The following is an 11,288-nucleotide window of genomic DNA, read 5'->3' as shown; positions in this document are numbered from 1 at the left end:
GAATGCAACTAGTGCAAACTCATGTCGTGAAGGGTCACCCTGTCTCCCAGCATGGCTCATGTGATAAACTGCATAAAGTGTCTAAGTCCAAACAAATCTATGCTGTCTGGCACCCCGGCGGCACAACCAGTGGAACTTGTACTACCACTTCCTCAATATGTGGTGCACCAGTGCCGGGATCAGTCTTACAACCGTAGCGGAGAACCTACTCCATGGACCGAAGAGAAAACTGCCAACCAATTCTGCCACACTTTTTATTTCCACTTTCCTGAGTGATGAATGATTTCACCATCCATGATACTGTACCCATTGATGAAGGCACCGTTAGTGCAACCCTGATGAATACACCCTCCAGTGCCTCACTAAGTCTAATCCCTGCTGAAAAAATAACACAGGGCCTGAGACTGAAAGAATGAGAGACTGTTTCTTGAACACAGAAAGATAATCCTACAGTAACAAAGTTAACATTTGCCAGCTTGAACACATGTGCTCAAGAACTGAATGATCTGACTGCAGGCTAACTGACAAGGTCATCGCCTAATGAAATCACACCTGTGCCTAATTGTTGCCTATGACTGGCTATCTCTGCTAAGTCACTAAAGACATTGGGGCAGCTTGAGAAGAGTGATTGGTCACAGAAGATGACTAGATCCATAGGTGGAAATACATAAGCCTGTTGAATAACCCACTATTTATGTGAACAATATAAAGTATTTGCTGTGACATTAAAGAACTTGCTTTTGACATAAACAAGCACCGGGCAGGACAGTGAATTGTGTCTGTTGCTTGGCAGTTTGAGTTCTGGATCTCTGCTCCCCACATTATCTCTCTGAGATACCCCAGACTGCTCGCCCTCACTTCCCTGAAAGCCAAGTATGGAAAGGGTGTACTTGGCCATATTCCCAAGATTTCACCACTTGTTTCTCTCTCTCTCGCCTTTAGCAACATTTCTCAACTCTACTAGGGAATTCTCTTGCAGTGTTACTTAAGTGCTTTTGTGTAGTGCTATCCATGTCTCCAAAGTCAAGGAGTCCCATGAAGTTAAAGATAATAATGGATAATAAAACAGCTAATGAGGGCCCATTGGCAAGTTCTGCATGGCTGCTCGGAAGAAGGGGATTGATAATGCTGTAGAACTGAGCCACTGACTCATCACTGCTTGTTTTTCTCTTCTCATGTCAGTCTGGCCCAAAAGTGGAGTAGTCTATAATATTATAATTATTTTTGGACATTTATAGTGGTGAAATAAAGTCTACTCTTAAAGTATATTGTAAATATAAAATGTCCATAAGTATCACATAATTTAGAGTTACAATATTTCAGTTTGGAATTAGTCGATATCTACTGTACACACTTTGAATTAAATCAATGTACCGTAAATGAGATGGATGGATAAAGGTATGATGGATGGGTGTATAGATGGATGGTTGGATGGGTTGAGTGGATGGGTTAGTGGATAGAAGGATGAATGGAGGGATGGAGGAGTGGATGGAAAGGTCGTTTGGTGGAAGGATAGATGGGATAAGCAAACAAAGAGGATGGTATGCAGCGAGAGGTGTAAGAGGAAGAGTTACATAGGGATTTAATAGGGATGAAAATAATACATAGAGAAACAAGTGGTTCATAGGCTGAAGCGTGTACAATGAGAAATCCCTACACTTCACTGTCTGCCAGAGAAACCGGAAGCACTATATTTTGCAGCTGCAAATCACCTATGTGCCTTCTATAACATTATGTGCCATTGTATGTTTCACAATGGACAAATATTTCTGTGAAACTACACACTTTCAACAAAGACCTCCATATCAGCTTCTATGATTTTTGCCTGACCTCCAAAAAGTAGAGGTTAACTGTGGCAATGGCCTTTGTTGCTGACTTCCAAAAACCCTCAGCCACAAAAGGACTCAACATTACAGGCGCAAGCAGAGCCAGACAACTAGCAGAAAGCAGAACACAAGTATCAACAGACACAACTTTACACACTCACGACAGCACAACACATTCAGTAGAACTGCTAGTTTCACAAATAAGAGATACAGTTGAGCAGCTGAGTAGGCTTCCTTCAAATAAACTAAGATCTCCATGGTGGCAGTGCAACCTTCCATACACCAAAACACGTAAAAGTAGCTATAATAACAATTTCCCCACACAGATGAGTAAGTGAGTTTATTAGGCGTGATTAATTAAAACGGTTGCCCACCCATAACAATACAAATTTTATATACATAATTCAATGGATAAAACAATGCTAAAAGCCATCATTAGGCATTAAGTTAAAATTTCACATTTGGGCATTACGCTCTTCAATGAGTCAAAAGTGCAAGTGTGTCAAGGAAAGCTGAGCTAGCAGGTGCTTTGCCGAGTTAAGCAGATATCATTATACATCCTATTGCCTGTGCGTCAATAAGATGCAATAGCAAGGCGTGCCAAGTCTGACTTCAATAACAGCCAGGCCTGGCTATTTCTATTTAACCAATTTCCAGTTGCGATACATGTTTGAGTCTCTTGGTTACTATGTCCAAACTTTTTGTGAGCCGCCAGTTTAGCTGTGTTTCATCTGCATTGAAGCACAGTTTTACTGCCTGCCTACAAGTCCTGGTACTGTTCTGCTTGAATATTGGTCGAAGTAGAGTGCTTCTTATGTCTTTTAGGTTAGGGCAGATGATATGGACAAGATCCTTTTGTCCTCTTTCGCATAGACAACAGGACTGTGGTCCTGGTCTCCTTTCCCATGGTGGAATGGTGGAATGTGTGTGAGGAACAATTGAATGCCCAGCCGCAACTTTAGGGATTTTTCTTTTATCCTTGTTTTGACTCCCACTTTCAGCAGATTGTGGTTTGAGTGCTTCGTAGTCACTAGTCATCCATGAGCCCTTTTAGCCAGTATTCCCTTGTCTTCTAAAAGGGATACCATTTTTATTACCTTTATCACAGTCTTTTTAAAATTCTGGTGGTCTGTGGAGGTTCCCCAAAGATCAGACAGTCCCAGTAACTTTAGGGAGTCAAACAAATACTCCCTGGCAGGTGATTCTTCGTGGCGGGACAGCTCGATCCAAAGATGTGAGTTTAGGGATCCTGCCTCAGCACTTTGGATCTTGTGGCAACTTTTTATATATGCATGCCTCCTTTCCACTGATTGTTTTTGAATCCCAAATTCTAAACGTATTTGGGCTGGTGAAACATAGTTTGGAAGATGAAAAATTGCTCTGTAGGTGTTGGCTATTACTTTGTCCCAGGCTGCAGCATCTCTCCCTTTTAACGATTTGCTCCCATGCGTTAGCGCTAATTGTAATTTTGCATGTATCACCTGTAATAAGGGCTCAAATGTCAAATCAGGCAGCATTTTTTTCAGGGGCTACATGCTAGGTAGCTCATGGTTCCCTTCCTGTGTAGGGACTCCAGCTGGGGTTTGAATGAGGATTCCTAGATATTTGTAGTTGGGGTTTGAATGAGATTCCTAGATATTTGTAGCTGGTTGTCTGATCCAGACATTTTCTGTCAAAGTACCAGTTGCTTTTTTTCCTTTTGTGATACTTTACTACCATTATTTTTGTTTTCTTAAGGTTTACACAGGTGAGGCAAAACCAGGGCAGCAGAAATGCAAATAGTTCCCGCATGGAAGAGGCTTAGAACTGAGAGAAACTTTGCACCTAAATCTGGTACAGCACAGGCTACAGTTAGACAAGTCTTGCTTCCAAAATATAGGAATCAGTCATGCATAGCTTGCTCACAAAACAGGCAGAGCTATGTATGCCTACCCTAAAAAACAATTATTTACCTGTAAAGACATGGGAGCAGAAACATCTCTCACACTAAAGAAGAACAGCATATGGAGCATTTGTTTAAGCAATTCTCGGAAATGAGGTAACACTTGGGAATACATTACAAAATACATATTTCAAAAAGCCGCAGTGCATTACTCCTTAAAAAGATGTATATAATGGCAAAAGGTATGCAAACCAGGAGCAGCATGGACAGCAGTTGTGCATGCGTTCATCAAAATTCACACATTCTCCATAGGTAATTGCCATGCCACACCTTTATGAAGCCTGGACACCAGCTGTAGAAACCATTGGAAACTACACAGCACTTTCAAATGGTGAGCACCTGACCTCCTTACCTTGAAGCAATCAGGCTAAACTTAGAGGCACTGTGTTAAACATGTATTCAGCACACAAACAGTAATACACTGAAAACATAACTGTTGGAAACTGGGTTATTAGTAGTAGTAAATATGCATCTACCACTGGCAATAAGGCCACTAACACAGTCTAGGGTTTAGAATAGGTCTTAGTAAATTATTCCCATGCACAACCCTTGTTAGCTTGGCTAAAATCAGGCAGGCTTAACTTTAGAGACAGGTATGTAAAGCATTTAAAAAGACCAATTCAGTAAATAACTAAGACACAACACACAATAACAATTCCACACCAATTTAAACAAATGGGAACAATTTTATCTTCAAAATGATACCAAAATTACACAAAGCCAAAGTAGGGAACCAGCGATATGAATTTCTAAAGATTTAGCACTATATAGCAGTAAAAAACCTCTAGCGCCACTTTAAGACATCTGGTTGCACTTGATCGGGACAAAGTCAAAGTTTCAGGCCGACCGCGATGGAGCTCTGCTCGGATACCCCTCGCTGTTGGCCTCTGTCAAGATTTTACCTCCTGACATAGAATTTCTTTTTATGCCAGGGTTGGATTCTCTTAACCAGGCCGGACTCGTGAGGGTTTGCTGGCTTGCTTTCCAGGGAGCTCCAACTCAAACTGGGGAAGTTGGATCTCCTGAGCTTTTCAGCGGAATGAACCAGCAGGGCATGCTGGGTCAGAAAGGCTGAATTTTGCTTACAGACAAGAAAGTCTTATAACTTCTTTTCTGTATATTTTAGGATAAATTCATCAATAGCATATTGTTGGATTTATCAAAACCATTCTCTTAAGACCTTGAATGGTATTTTTCATACATTCCTAGCGATAGTTAGCCATTAATTAGCTATTATCATGTTAACCTATGGGGATCTACAATGGGGAAAATTAAATGAGCAATTTCTCAAACACCAGGGTCTATAAAACATCTTTTATAAGGACCCTGCTATATAACTACATACCCCCCACCCCTGGGACACCTAGGGGAGACTTTAGGGATCCTGAATACGTACAAGTAGTTTAGATCCTCACTCCACAGTGTTCCTATCACAAACGTCAATTTTGGGAAGCAAGTTGCTATAAGGGAGGAAGGTGATATGCAATTTCTCTATCCCCAGGGCATATAAAACCATTTTTATAAAGGTCATCCGTATAAGTACATGATCCCCCACCCGGAACACCTAGAGGAGGCCCTGGGTGTACCTAATATGCCAAAATATTGTAGTGTATCACTTCTTAAGTGCCCCTAAGTCGAGTTTGTGCAAAGTATACATTTAAAAGCAGTGCTGCAATACAGGCCTGTTTTTAAAATGACAATAGGCTCTCAGCAGTGCACACATGCAAGTGCAGAATGGGCTGCTAGCCTCTAAATTGTCATGTCCTATTATATATTAGGGACTTAACGGTAGTTTTGATCCCCAGCCCTATTATGTATTAGGGACTTATAGGGTAGGTCATGTCAATTATAAGTGTACCCTATTATATAGTATACCCTCATGTGTGTGTGGGTTTTCAATGTGTTTTCACGATAGCACTGGCCCTGGACCTGATTAGGCAGAGGAACCGTCAGGGTCAGTTACCACCAGTACCAGTCAGCAAAAAATGGGGGTGCACAGCACACACAGGATGGCTTTGCAACAACAACACAAGAAAAATCCCAAACCAATTTAGAAAAATAGAAAAAATGTTAATAAATAAAAAAAACTACATAAATTAAATCAGCAGAACCAGCGTTATGAATTTAAAATTTTTGGTGTGAAATCTGGTCCTAAAAGATCAATCTGGCAAACACGGGTACCTGGCTGTGCGAGACCACAGAAAAGTCAATCAATCAGCTAAGTCGTAATTGTAGAGTGCTGCTTATAACCTGAGAGCATATCCAGCGCTTGCTACAGATCTTAGTTGAAGAGCCAGGTCTTTAGTCCCTTCATGAAGTCAGTCAACAAGGGTGTAGTGTGGAGGTGGAGAGGGAGAGTGTCCAGGCTTTAGTGGCAAGATGGGAGAAGGAGCATCCTCTGGCACAGAAGTGACGTTTGGGATCTGGGCGGGGTGTGCTGAGTGGAGGTTCCTGGGGTAGTTCATGCAGGGTTGGTTCATGTAGCCAAGTCCTTGGTCATGGAGGGCTTTATAGGCATGGTCAGGAGCTTCAAATGGCATCTCTTCAGGACAGGGAGTCAATGGAGGTTTTTCAGTTGCTGGGTGATGTGGTTTTTCTTGAGCAGGTTGAGAGTCAGTCTGCTGACTGCGTTCTGCATCATCTGGAGTCTTTGCATGAGTTTGTTGGTTGTGCCTGCATAAAGTGTGTTGCTGTAGTCCAGTTGACTAGTGATGAGGCCCTGCATTACCATCTTCCTGGTGTTGGTGGTGAGCCACTTGAAGATTTTGCGTGTGGAAGCAGGCGGAGGAGATGGCATTCACCTGATGTTTTATGGAGATCTTGCTGTTGGGGATGATGCCAAGGTAGGGTGTGTGGTCTTTCGGTGTGGGATTGGGTCAAAGTTCAGATGGCCACAATGAGTCATTTCAAAGGGCAGTGTGTTTTCCTATCAGAACTTCATTCTTGTCCGTCTTCAGGCAATTGTCCTCCATTAAGGCTGAGATTCTCTTCATGCAGTTGTGGAAGTTGGTTTTCGTCGAGGTAGGATCTGCTGAAAGCGAGAGGACAAGCTGAGTGTCGTTGGCGTATGAGATGATGTTGATGTTGTGCAGTCTGACAATGTCTGCAAGAGGTGCCATGTAGACGGTGATGAGGATCGGACTGAGGGATGAACTTTGGGGGTAACAGCAGATGGTGTGCTTGGCTTGGAATTTAAAAGAAGGGAGGTGCATTCTCTGGGTGCGTCCTGCGAGAAAGGAGGCCATCCATCGGAGAGTGTCATCTTTGATACCAATCTCGCATAGGCGGTTGATGATGAGTGTGTGGTGGGAGACCATGTCGTAGACAGCGGAAAGGTCAAACAGGATCAGGGCGGATGATTCACCTCTGTTGAGTAGGGTGCGGAAGTTTTCTGTTGCAGCAATCAGAGCTGTCTTAGTGCTGTGGTTGGTTCGGAAGCCTGATTGGGAAGGGTCCAGTAGGTTGTTTCTCTCCAGGTTTTCGGGGATTGATGGTCATCTACAGGACTTTGGTGTGGAATGGGAGTAGTGAGTTGGGATGGTAGTTCTGGAGCTCGCTGGGGTCTGCTGAGGGTTTCTTGAGGAGGGGTCAGACCGTGGGATGTTTCCAGGCATCTGGAAAGGTGGCTTTGATTATTGAGGAGTTAAGGATGGTGGTGAGTTGGCGTCTGATCTCGCCTCTTTCAAGGTTGAAGTGTCACTGGGGCCTGGGGTTGGTGCTTTTTCCCAAGTGGATGGAGTTTATAGGAGTGGTTGTGTTCGGTGTGCTGAGTGGTTCCCATGTGGTGAGTGGGTGGTCAGTGGTGGTGGTTGGTTAAAACCTGAGGGGGTAGGAGGGTCGGGGATCGAAGTTGGTATAGATGGTTACTATCTTGTTATGGAAGTGGTCGGCTAGGGCGTCACAGAGTTTCTGTGATAAGGAGATGGAGTTTTGGCAGCTGACAGACATCTGAACTCTTGGATAATGATGAAGAGGTCCTTGGTTGGCAATGGTCTCGATCTCTGGGGTCAGCGCCTCCTTTATTGCAGCTTTGATCTGTTGGTCATAGTCATTGAGGGCTGATTTGAAAGTTGCTATGTTGGTGTGCTTCCTGTAGGTACACCATCTTCTTTGCAGTGGTGTGTACCTGCATTTCGAGTTTTGGCTTGGTAGGCACAACTTGGTCTGCGACACTGGTGATCCAGTTGTTGAAGTTCTGTACTGCCTGATTCAAGATGGTGGTGTCTTTGGGTTGTGTGGTGCTGAGGATGTTGATCCATTGAGCTGAGTGACCTTGGACAGATACAGATAATAAAGGCATGAAAAAACAACAGACATGAATCCAGTACGTAATGAGGAACAGAAGCCGTAGCTACCTAGTTATGTAGATCAAATAAGACTGGGTGAAATGAACCAGGTCAAACTGTCAGACGTTTACCTTCCACGAAATCACCAATGGTGCAGTAAATGAAAAAGAGATAAAGTAAGAAAGAGAGGGTAGTGGGGGGAGGTGTAGGACAGGAAAGAGAGCAGGAGTCATGTGATACTATGTGCATGGAGGCTCTGAGAGTCAGATATGATAAGAAGAGCAAGAGTTAGCGGGTCAGTAGGTGATTGTGAGATTTCCCTTTCAGTGTAGTTGAAAATAAAAAGGTCAAGCAAATTCAAAATACCTTGAAAGGAGGCCGTGCACCCTCATGTTTGCGATTGGCTGAGATGTGTACTGTGTAGATAGGTTACCCAGGTATGAAAGGATACATTATTGGAAGATTTCCTGTCAAGTAGTATAACTTTAATAGCGATGGTGAGAAGAAGAGCAAGGAGTGATAGGTCCTTGGCAGAAAGATCAAATGGAGGGTCTACCATCTGAAGTCCTAGGAGGATGATTAGAAGGGATAGTGAGATATGTGTTCTAAAATGTTCTGAAACTGTAAAGACACCTCCTGCCAGTAGACATGGGTGCAGGAGAAGAACATGTGTTTCTCATCACCGGGGGACAAGTTGCAGGCCCAGCATGTATTAGCGTCCTTTAACTTTAGCCAGAACAGGTAATAATACGGTGCACTGAAAAGAGTCTTGTCTGGGTTAACGACGGAATCAGTTTATGTTGGAAACATTTGTACTTTCATAATGAGTTGATAATTAGAGAGAGGACTCATTTTGCTGACTTTGTTTTAATTTTGAGAGAGTCCTAAAATTCTGTATTAGACAGGTTATATTTATATTGTAAGGATGAGAAAGGTAGCGGACTGGAGGTATTGTATAAGTTAGAAATCATTGTAATCATTTGTAATCGTTTTGGCAGCCCACAAATATCCAAACTCAAGAGATTTGGGAGTGAATAGTTTATTATTATACAAGAGGGATGCCATAGTTGAGGCACAGATGGTAGTTTCCAATATCAAGTCAGTGGAAAGCATAGCGGCTATAGTGCCCCTAAAAATTTGATGGGATTGGGAGTAGGGATTGTTTGACATTGTTAGATTGAATGAGAGTTGAAAGGGATGGCAAATAGCAGCCTCAACCTCGAGCCAAATAGGTTTGAGTAGAGGATTAGGTTCAAACCACCTTACAACTTGGGAGGCAGAGTCTTCTGTTTGATATATGGCTCAATCTGGGAACGTGCAGCTGCCAGCTTTCTTGGGCATTCTCAATTTCTTCAGGCAAATGCATGTTTTTTTTATTCTCCCAGATGAAGAGTGAAACAGCCTTATCAACATTGCGAAAGAACTCTGGAGAGAGGCAGGTGGGAGACATACTCGACAAAAAATGTATTAGCCGAGAGACCATTATCTTTATGGTTTCAAATCTACCTCACCAAGATATGTTTTTCAAGGACCATATCTCTAGCAAGTCTTTAATCTTGTTTAGAGTATTAACCTCATAGATAGAGACAGACTCTCTAAGATCTCTGGAGAACCAGATACCAAGGTATGTGAGGGTGGTTTTCCACTGGAAGTTAGATGAACTGTCTATTGTAGGGTGAAAGTGTATATGAAGCGGCAATATCTTTGTCTCATCCCTATTCAGAGAATAGCCTGATACCTTAGTAAAAATGTTGATACAAGATAGAATGGCGACGATGGAGGTCTCTGCAGACTGAATAAATATTAAAATGCAGTCGGCAAAAGCAGCCGTTTCGTATGAGGAATTACTAAAACTGATGCCAGGAATTTCTGATGAAGTGTTTAGCATTAGTAAAAGGGAATCAATGGCTAGTAAAAACAGCAACGGGGATAAGGGGCAGCCCTGACGTGTACCTTGGTGAAGAGTGAAGGGCTGAGATAGGGCTCAGTTAATTCTAATCCATGCAGAAGGGCTTGAGTAAAGTGCCACTGTCATCTTAATAAACTCTTTACCAAAGCCTGCCTGGGAAGGGCGGCTTCTAGATATGGCCAGGAAACTTTGTCAAATGCTTTTTCTGTGTCCAGGGGAATTGCCACGACCAGCGGAAAAAGTATGTCAGAGGCCTTCTTAATAAGAGAAAAAAGATGGATGCTATCATTAGCAAGTCGGCATTTGATAAAGCCAGTTTGAGTTGGGTGAATAAGTGTGGTACTCAAGGAGGATAACCCAAATACCAGGATCTTAGCATACATTTTAGCATCCATGTTCATCAGTGAGATTGGCCTATAATTTTTGCCATCAGAATGGTTCTTGCCATTCTTGGGAATAACCACAATAGTAGCCTCAGAAGGGGTACCTGATACTTCACCGGAAGTAGAAAAATGGTAGAGGATTGATTTTAATGGTGGCATAGTTGTACTAGGAAAGGTTTTGTAAAACTCAATGGGGAATCCATTGAGTCCTGGTGCTTTACCAGTGAGATAGATTTGATGGCCCCTGCAATCTCCTCTTCTGAGATTGGATTTGCAAAGGCAAGCTAGTCAGTATGTGAGACTTGTTTAATGGGCGGGGAGTCCAAAAAATGTAGACAGACATCGGGTAGTCAGTGGACTGAGGGGGGATACAGCTTTGAATAAAAGCTTTGGAAAGTTTTGAGGATAATGTCAGTGCAGGAAGAGAGAGTGCCCTGCTAATCTTTAATTTTACTGATCATAGTTGAATTGTACTTAAATATTAGGTAGGATGCCACAGCTTTACAAGCTTCATTGAAATAGAACAGTATTTTTCCTGTTTGGACATGAACCCAAAGGTGGACACGTTTGCTGAGGATGTCACTGAGTTCATACTTAAGGCATTTTAGGTGTTACAGGGTGGCATGATCATTTTAGTGACAATAGGACAATTGTGCCACTTTGATTTCCGCGTTTAGTTTTCAACAAAAACTTTAATGAGTTTGTTTTTACGAGACATACGACTGATAAAAAGGCTCCTACAGTAGCATTTCATGACGTCCCAAAGAGTAACTGGAGAGGAGACTAACTTTCTGTTCAATGTAATGTAATAGTTCATTGTTAATTTTGTCAGTAGCTTGCCAATCCTCTAGAATTTCTAGATTCATGTGGCAGATTTTTTGTGGTGGGGTGGTAGTCAGAACCTGAATTTGTACCGAAACAGTTGCATAGTCTGAAATAGTT

The sequence above is a fragment of the Lissotriton vulgaris genome, chromosome 8 (genome assembly GCF_964263255.1).
Source record: "Lissotriton vulgaris chromosome 8, aLisVul1.2, whole genome shotgun sequence".
Taxonomy (NCBI): Eukaryota; Metazoa; Chordata; class Amphibia; order Caudata; family Salamandridae; genus Lissotriton; species Lissotriton vulgaris.
Note: the sequence above shows the minus strand (reverse complement) of the source record.